The 10,509-nt window shown below is 30.7% G+C and overlaps 1 pseudogene; it reads left to right on the forward strand.

Annotated features, from left to right (window-relative positions):
- The first annotated feature begins 10,038 nt into the window (after window positions 1-10,038).
- On the forward strand, window positions 10,039-10,157 carry LOC118613967 (annotated as a pseudogene).
- The last annotated feature ends 352 nt before the right edge of the window (window positions 10,158-10,509 follow it).

The raw sequence follows: 10,509 nt of genomic DNA on the forward strand, positions 1-10,509 counted from the left end.
TATATGTTATATTTGTAGCATGTTTCTCACCTGAAAAGATCTTTGGAGGTAATAATAGTATCCTACCATACATGGATTTTATGATGAACATGGACAATTTATTTTTCCTATCCATATTCGACATCATATTATGTTATCTATCTCAATACTTTAAGATGTATAGCATTAAAAATTTTGTTTTTATTTTTCTACTAATGAATTAATATGCATCTCTTTAAATATTGTTTTCACATGAATGAAGCATCTCACTGATATTCTAAGATAAAAGTGGACAAAAGCAGTAATTCAATATAGATTTTCCTAAAATTCACCTTATCTGTATCAGCAGGAATGGCAATGAAAAATGAAAAGGAGGTAAAGCGTTTGTTTCGAAACCTGATGACAATTATAGATCAACAAAATTGATCAGAATATTTGTATTTATAGAATTAAAACAGTCTACTCATCTTTACTGATGAATAGATTATATCATGGTGAAATAATAGTGACCAATAGAGTACATTGTATTTTTAATTAGGGTTACATCTGCATATTAAAACCATTTCATGATAAATTGTCACATCCAATATGTCCATTATATATGTCACTTTCACTTATATGTCATAACCTGAAGTAAATGCAGAAAGTCTCTTCATTTCACGTTATGCAATTATAGAAAAATGACAGGGGATAATGTTATGTTAGAGTTGTCTCAAAAAATGTTTTCATATCTTATCTTGTATAAAACACACTCATTATCATACTTATTATTTTATCACTAACATCTTTTCATAAAACAAATAGAGGTCCAAAAATATAGATAAGATATCCGAGAATGTTGCTAAAATAAATGAACAGTAACCTATTGAATAGTGGTGCGTGGTGCATTTAAATTTGTAATGATTTCTCCTTCCTGTTTTTGTTTGCTGGTAGATTTACCGGGGAATTATAATATAATGAATGAATTATAATTCCTACCTCACTTTATTAGCCTTCCTCCCACCTCAACTAGTAATCATTTTATTTTATTGTATTTCTTGGCTCAAGGTATCCGTCCCCTAAAACAGGGATCCCCAACTGCCCGGGTGTATTGGTCTGTGGCCTGTTAGGAACCAGGCTGCATAGCAGGAGGTGAGCGGCAGGCAGGGGAGCAAGTGAAGCTTCATCAGTATTTGCAACCACTTCCCAGTGCTAACATCACCTTCTCAGCTCCAGCTCAGATCATCTGGCATTAGATTCTCATAAGAGCACCAGTCTTTGGTGCCAAAAATGTTGGGGATTACTGCCCTAAACTTGTGAAAAGTAACAGGCATCGTCATAATCTAATAATTACCCTTACTGTTCATTTTTTCCTTTTGGAAGAGTATTTGTTGTTATGAATGAGGTGGCATTAAAAACGTAGTGGGAAAACCTTCCCGCGTCCTCTTTAGATATTAAAGAATAAGTGAAAGACAATATGGTCTTTTCTTTAGATGAATAGTCTGATAAGCCTGAAATTCAAGTCAACAGCCCATGGGCTTTAAGTGTAGCAACTAGAATTGAGTTATTATTTTTTAAAATAAATTTTACTCAGTTCCAATTATTAACAACACGTATATAGATTTTACATCATTACATATACAGATTTGTAAAATTTTATGTTAATATATGTTAATACATCAATATATTATGTACTTTGTATATGTACACACATGTGTATATAATCTGCCTTCATATTTAAGAAGGGTGGACCATGTACCCATTCATACTTGACATTGTTTTGAGTTTTGGTGGTTTGTGTGTTTCAAGGAATGAGTCTTTCAGTTATCTATTTTCAAATTTTGAGGTCTAGAATTGTTCACATTATTCCTTTATCATTTTAATATATATGATATTAGCAGTGATAGTCCCTCTTTTAGTTAGAAATTGGTAATTTTTGTCTTTCCTCTTTTCTTGGTTACCCTAGATAGAGATTTATAACTTTATTGATATTTTCAAAAAATTCACTTTTGGCTTTGTGATTTTCTCTATCATCTTGACAAATAACTAGCTTTCACTGGGCTGAAGAAGGAGGTGGTGTATTTCCACCAAAAGCATGTTTCTGCCAAGGGCACAATGAATGATAATGGGAAGCACAAGTAAAAACATATTTATATTTTTAATAGAACAGATATAATTACATAAATGAGAGATTAAGTCCTAGCGCAGCATGAATTAAAAAGGGGTCCACCTCATTCTGAAGAATTACATCTAGCTACCTCTCTCAGCTCACTGTACTTGGTTGAGCAAAAGTTGAATGGCAGATTGATTGAATTTAGTTTGACATATTAAAACAGTTGTATGGTATCTTAATTTCCACTATCTGAAACATAACAAATAGTCATATCTAATTAGAATTGTTGAGGTTTTTTTATCTCTAGTAACAGAAATATGAAATCACTCAAAATAGTTAAAATTGGGTTGGGTACTACTTTTTCGATGTATTGCTTAAGTCCTTCTTAATTTCTTTTTATTTCAACTCCTATTAATGTAAAACGATTATAAAAATAAAATTAATTAATTAATTAAAAATGAGATGATCACTCCTTTAATTAGCTCTCTTTGTTTTATTGTTTTCATATACATTATAAAAGCTTATTCATTGTTAGACAAGACAAAACATCAAATACTCAATCTCATAAAGTTTTCTCATACAAAAATGACAAATTCATAAATATTGGGTAGTCTTTCCTTTGTAAGATGGAAATGTCTTCAAAGTCAAGGTCAATGCTTTAATAAGATGAATTGCTGTCATAGAAGAGTTGAGAGCAAATTTAAATACAGGAGCCATAAGTGTGGTGTCTCTGTTACTGTTATTACCTGGAAAACAGAAATTGGTTTTAGTGATCTTAAACTGAAAAACAACGATTTTGTTAGAATGAGAAAATAAATTGCCAGTAACAGTTAACCTTCAAAGTTATTTTATAATACTTTTAGGTGTACAGCATAATGATTAAACATTTATATAATTCAGGAAGCGATCCCTCAATTAGTCTAGTACCCACCTGGCGCTATACATAGTTATTACAATATTGTTGACTATATTCCCTATGCTGTATTTACATCTCCGTGACTGTTTCGAAACAACCAATTAGTACTTAATTCCTTCACCTTTTTCATCCAGCCCCTCAACTCTCTCCCATTTGGCAGCTATCAGTTTGCTCTAGGTATCAGTTTGTTCTAGGTATCTATGAGTCTGTTTTCATTTGTTTGTTTCTTTTGTTCCTCATATTCTACATGTAGGTGAAATCATATGGTATTTATCTTTTTCTGTCTGACTTATTTCACTTAGCATAATACTTTCCAGATTCCTCTATGTTTTCACAAATAGTAAGATTTCATTCTTGTTTTATGGCTGAATAATGTTCCATTATATATATGTGTACCACCTCTTCTTTATATATTGATGGACATTAGAGGTTTCTTCCATATCTTGACTATTATAAATAATATTGCAATGAACATAGGGGTGCATATATATTTTTGAATTAGTATTTTGTATTTCTTTGAATAAATACCTGGAAGTGGAATCACTGGACCATGAAGTAATTCTACTTTTAATTTTTTGAGGAACTTTCATACTATTTCCCATAGGGGCTGTACCACTTTGTAATCTCAACAGTGTGTGAGGGTTCCTGTTTCTGCACATCCTCAATAATACATGTCGTTGGTTGATTTATTGATGATAGCTGTTCTGACAGGTATGAAATCATATATCACTTTGGTTTTAATTTTCATTTCTCTGATGATTAGTGATGATGAGCATCTTTTTGTCTGTCTATTAGCCATCTGTATGACCTCTTTGGAGAAATATATATTCAGGTCCTCTGCTATTTTTTTAATTGGATTGTTTGGATTTTTTTTTGGTGTTGAATTGTGTGAGTTCTTATGAATTTTGGATGTTAACCCCTTATTTGCTGTACTATTAGTGAATATCTTTTCCCATATCTTTGTTTTGTCAGAGGTTTCCTGTCGTATGCAAATCTTTTTAACTTGATATAGTTCTTCTTGTTTATATTTCTTTTGGTTCTCTTGCCCAAGGAGACATATCAAAAATATATTACCAAGAGGAATATTAGTGAGTTTACTGCCTATGTTTTCTTCTAACAGTTTTATGGTTTTGGGTCTTACATTTAAGTCTTTAATTCATTTTGAGTATATGATGTAAGAAGATGGTTCAGTTTCATTTTTTATTTTTATTTTTTGCATATATTTGTTCAGTTTTCTCAACCCCATTTCTTAAATAAGTTGTCTTTATTTACCGCATTGTATATTCTTGCCTCCTCTGACCATTAATTGACCATATAGATCTAATTTTATTTCTAGGCTCTCTATTCTGTTCAATTGATTTATGTGTCTGTTTTTATGCCAGTACATGCATAAGATATGTGTAGGTACTAGTCTATTTTATTAGTTACTACCATAAAAACAGTAGGTTATTAGTAGTTAAGTTTTGGAATTTCAACTGTGTAGCGGGTGGTGTACCTAACCTCTGTGTTGTTGAACAGTTAATTGTATATTAAAAATGGGACTAAATGGGACTAATAACCATGAAATCCAGAACAGATGTTTTGTCTAGAAGGGAGAAAGGGAATATATGAGATAAAAAAGAAATGCCTGGGATTGTTTTTAACTATATTTGTAATGTATTTCTAACTTAGACGGTGTATTCAAGTGTAGTTTATCTTTTTGATACATTTATTTATACTTTATTTTTATTGTAGACATTATTCATTTTGCTTAGAGAAAGAACATATGTAAAAATGAAATCTGTTTTTTGGAGATTATTCTCATTTAAAAAAATATAAGAGAGTTCTGGTCAAGACGGAGAGTAGGTAAACACTGTGCTCACCTCCTCCCATGACCACATTAAAATTACAACTAAATTATAAAAAAAGTAATCTGAAGAACCATCATAAAACTAGTTGAACGGAAGTCTTATAACTAACAATATAAAGAAGAAGCCACATGTAGACTGGTAGGATGAGCAGAGATGTTGAATGGGCTGGTTCCACACTCATATGGGGCAGTTGAAAATTGGAAGAGATATCTCAGCTACAGAGGTCCTCTCTAAGGAACAAAGGGTACCACCCCCACATCGGGCTCCACAGCCAGGAAGAGGAGCCTCCACAGCATCTGGCTATGAAAATCAGCAGGAATTCTGTCCCTGTGGTAATACAGAAGAGGGCTGGAAACCCATGTGTCCTCTTAAAGGCCCTGGCAACAGACACACTTACTCCCAGGCACTCACCCTGGGCAACTGTGGTGGGACAGTGACTCAGAAGGAGTCAGAGATATACAGGTAGAAAACAGTTGTGTGGCTTCAAGATGAAGGTTGAGGGGACAGTCACCATTGTCCCTGTATGCTAGAAGAAGATATTTCATGAAAATGAAACTTTAAAAAAGCTGAGGTAGCAATACATATACTAGACAAAATAGACTTTAAAACAAAGTCTATAACCAGAGGAAAGAACATTTCATAATGATAAAGGGTTCAATCCAACAAGACAATATAACCCTTGCTAACATATATACACCAAACATAGGAACATTTAAATATATAAAGCAAATATCAATATAAATAAAAGGAAAGATCAACTGTAATACAGTTATAGTAGGAACATCAATGGATAGATCTTCCAGTCAGAAAATTGACAAGTAGTCTTAAGTTACTCATTAAAGCAGATAGATTTCATTGATATATTTAGAACATTTTATCCCATAGCACCAGACTATACATTATTCTCAAGTGCGCATAGAACATTTTTCAAGATAGACCACATGTTAAGCCACAAAACAAGTCTCAATACATTTAAGAAAAATTGAAATCTGCCAGGTTTTTTTAAATTGTAGCAAATCTCCAAAAAAAAAAAAATTCCCCAAATATTTATTGAAAAAAAAAATCTATATATAAGTAGACCCACATAGTTTAAACCCATATTGTTTAATGGTCAACTATATAATTTTATGCTGTGTGTCTCAGTGCAATTGATAAAAATTGTTCAGATTTGTTTTACTTCTTGTGTGTTCTCATCATGATGTCTAAGAGCACCTATGCACCATACCTTCATCTGGACCTAATATTACCAAATTCCTTTGTCAATATGAATGGTCTAAAACAGTACGTAGTTATGAGTTTAATTTTCCCTGTTTAGCAATGGGATCCTACATCTTTTCATCTTTTATTAGCCATATATGTTTCTCTATATCTCAATTGTCTATTCATGTGTTTAACATTTTTAATGTGATTTTTCATAGAAATTTAAAATATATATTCTTATTACTACTAATTGTTAGATAGACTGTAGATCCTTGTACAAGACAATGATTTGTCTTTTTATTTCTTCATGGTGGTTTTAGATGAACAGAAGTTTTCTTGTTGATTGTAAATTTCATTTCTTTAAATTTATTTTATTTTTTCTCTCAATTTTAATAAAATTAAATATATCAGTCAGTCCTGTTTTTTTTTTAATATGGTTAAAAAATTCTTTCTATAACCAAAAGTAATAATCATATTCTCAAAAATTTTCTTCTAAAACAGTTTTAAATACTGCTTTTTTATAATTGAGGCTTCGATGACCACAAAATTGATTTGCATGATAGTATGTGATAGTGTGAAGGGAAGACGAAATATAACTTTTTTTCCATGTGAATGTCCAATTATCCCAGTATCATTTGTTGTAGAGGACATCATTCAGAGTAATTGCAATATTACTTCTGTCAAATGTCAAGTTTCTTCTTACGTGTAGATCTGTTTCAGTTTCCTTGATTCTGCTCCATTGTTTGGATTGTTTTCATATTTATGTTAATTTTCCTTTCAAGTGATGTCTGTTTGGGTATTATTCTTTCTAATTTTATCCATATGCAATTTTGATTATTTATAAGTATTTTATATAATTCTTGTTTGGTGGATTTGCATAATAATCTTTATTTTTATTTAATGATCCTGTTTACTGACTGCTAGATTTTTATTTTAATTATAACTTTTATTCACATTTTTTGAGAGCATTGACTTTTTTTATTGATTTTTTATGGTGACAAATTTAGACTGTTCATGAAGATTTAGATTATAGATGTTTCCCCTGATAGCCTGGAGCCCAACTCCAATTATTTAAATTAATTAAATTAAAAATAAAATAATGTTTTTCTATTGAAAATAATTAGCATACTCCAAAGACTACACTCTATTATTTTCAATATTTTAGAAGATTGAAAATTAATGACAATTAGACATGCTGTAATGTTTAAACATTTACAATAAATTAGATATCACTGAAGCAAAAGGCAATCTAACTAAGATAAAGTGTTAATTATCTCCAAAAAGATAGAATGGATTTTTATGATTACCATTTTCATCTAAGGAAAATAATTGTATTTTTTATCAACCATCTTCTGAATTAAAGAGAAAACAACCATTTAAAAATTATCATGGCACTACTAGTGTTAATTATCCCTTGAGATATCTCCAAAAACACTGAAAAAAAAATTTCTTTAGGTTTGTGTCTCCGATGCCATTGAAAATGAGTACAAAAGGAAATATTAATTTTATAAATTTTCAGTTTTGTCTGATATTATCAATATCAAACCTATTTATTACTTTTAAATAAAGGAAAATATGTGAGATCATATAATTCTCTCTTTAAAATCTCTGACAATAATAATTCAAAGCAGATATACTTATAACTAGAGTTGGGATGTATAAAATCTTTTTTTTTTTTTTAACAATCTCATCACTCCTCTCACCTAAAATCTCTGCTTGTATGGGTAACTGAGTAAAGTAGTGTATTCGTCAGCGGAAAGTGACTGCAATTAAAAAAAAAAATTAAATCTCAATCTAAAACCCTGTTCTTTTTAAACTAGCAAGCAAACCAACTTAATATCTTAAATTTTGTTCAGCCCTAGTATCTTCTATAGTATAATGGAGATATCAATGGACAGTTTAATTGTTATAAATTTCAAAATATATCTAATACTCGAAGAGTTTCTGGGTTGAGGAACACATCCGAATACCAGGAGGGTGGCACACCCTCGTCCCACAAGGATAGAAGCTTGCTCCTCAGACTTTTTCCCGATCTCACCCTATGTGCCTCTTCTTCTAGCTTCTCATCTGTGTCCTTTGTAATAAAAGTGGCAAAAAAATATATACATACATATAATACAAAGAACAAATAGTTTGGGTGGAAACAATATATATTTAAAATTCAATAAATAATAAATTACATAAATAAAATGAAAATTATGATAATAATATCAATGAATAGCCATATCAAATTATTCTGCCTGATGTAGAAGTAATGATGACCAAGGGGAAATATATTTATTTCATATTCTCTCTCCAAATTCACTGTAAATAACATGAGAAAAAAATACTTTAAAAAAATCAAGATATTATTTTAACTTTAGATTTTAAAACATTAAAAATACTCTCAGATGATCATACAAAGAGCCAACCAATGTCTTCTCAGACCGCAAGCTCTATATAGTTTTTATTGAAAGAGGCACTGGTTTGAAATACATATCTAATAGTTCTTGATTAAAAAGTTAAGTCCATGAATTAGCCACATGGTGCTGGAGGTGGACCAGTGAATGTGCCTAAAAAATGGGAGAGAAGTTGAAGAATCTAAAAAGCCAAGCTAATTTTAAGGTACATGATATATCTCCAACAGAAGGAGATTGTTGTAGGTAAAGTGTACTTAAGTTATATGCAGTTCGCTGTATGTATATCAGCGTCCCCACACAAAAACAAAAATACAAAGCTCATATCAGATTTCAGTTAATTGGTGTGCTTTTCATAACTCAGCAATTGGAGAACTATTTTTTGTGTATTTTAAGCTTCAGTAAAAAAGTACATGTATTATATACAAAAGGGATAAGATTTATCAGATTCCTAACTCTGCCTGCCAAAAACATATAAAACAATGACCCACCAGTAGCAATGAATCATAGCTAGCATTCAGAGCAAAGCTCTTTGCAGAAATAGTTAATAATTTTAGGGTTGAAGAAAAGAGAATATATTATGGGGATGGGTCAGTATGCCAGAAAGTAAAGAATTACTCAGAGAATGGAGACCTATATCTATATCTATATCATCTATATCTATATCTATATCATCTATATCTATATCTATAATCTATAATAGTTGGGTTGAAAGCTCCATTAAGAAAATATGGAGTGATTTAAAGTTTCATAATAATGACAGTGGCCATGAAGGATTATCACCTATTTAATTTAAAAAAACAAAAAAAAATCCATGACTCTATGCTAAAAAAAAAAAAAAAAAAAAAAAAGATGGGCAGAAAATTTGGAAATTTCTGTCTTATAGCAAAATGTAATTAAATATGGAAGTGATTATGAAGTTAGAAAGTAATCAATGAATGCTAAAACTATTGGGTGTTCACTGAATAATAAGAATTTTACATTGTTTCAACGTATTTTCTCAAAATTATATATTAATTACAAAAAATTATATAAGAACTTTGTAATAAAAATCCTGACATCTAATTTGTACTAAGGACACAATGGTTTTGTGATATTTCTATCAAAAGTCTGTAGTCAAAATCTAATTATTAAGAAATATCAGATGTACCCAGATTAATGGTTATTCTATAAAAACTCGGTTTGTATTTATCAAAAAGTTCAAAGTTAAAAATAATGGAAAAGGCTAACGGTATGTTCCAGACACCTAAAATTTCTTACCTGATGTTAAATTCAGAGGAGTTACAGATTGGATTATGGTCAAGTGTGTGTTGTGAGTGACAGATAATATTGAGTCATTTAAGAAAATTTGAATTTGGATTAAATAACAAAACAGCGTTGTATAAATGTTAAATTTCCTGATTTTGTTATGTGTTATGTGTTTTTGTTAGAGAGTTTTTTGTTCTTAGGAGGTAAAGTGCTTAGAGTGAAAGAATGATACCTCTCGCTACCTTAAAAATTCTTGCAACTTCTCTATAAATTTCATATTACATAATATTAAAAAGTTAAAATTTATATAGAGAGAACAAGATCTATAGGCTAATTTTCTCAAAAATTAATTAATGACTGTAGGGCCATGCCACCCTGAACAAGCCCGATCCTATCTAATCTTGGAAGTTAAGCAGGGTTAGGCCTGGTTAGTACTTGGATAGGAGACTATCTAGGAAGACCAGGTGCTGTAAGCATGAAAAATTAAAAATTAAGGATTTGTAAACTGATAAAATCCTTGCAATCTGCTGACAAGGTCCTTGCACCAAGGGTTGCCTTGCCTAAAATTTTTTTTTCTTTAAATTAATTAATGTAGATTTTATCAGAGCTCAGTTAAACTGCATATAATTTACCCCATCAACAATTAATCAGCCAGTGGTAAATGGCAATGTGTGTATACTTGGTACTATGCAAAACAATTTGGAAAAACAAAAAATACTTTAGCCATGCCTTCAGTATTCATAAAATTATAATCTGGTTGGGGAATCAGAACTACCATATATAAAAAAAAATTTAGTAATCATTTAGGTGGTGGCATGTGGAGTGTTG

The sequence above is a fragment of the Rousettus aegyptiacus genome, unplaced genomic scaffold, assembly GCF_014176215.1.
Source record: "Rousettus aegyptiacus isolate mRouAeg1 unplaced genomic scaffold, mRouAeg1.p scaffold_m13_p_2, whole genome shotgun sequence".
NCBI lineage: Eukaryota > Metazoa > Chordata > Mammalia > Chiroptera > Pteropodidae > Rousettus > Rousettus aegyptiacus.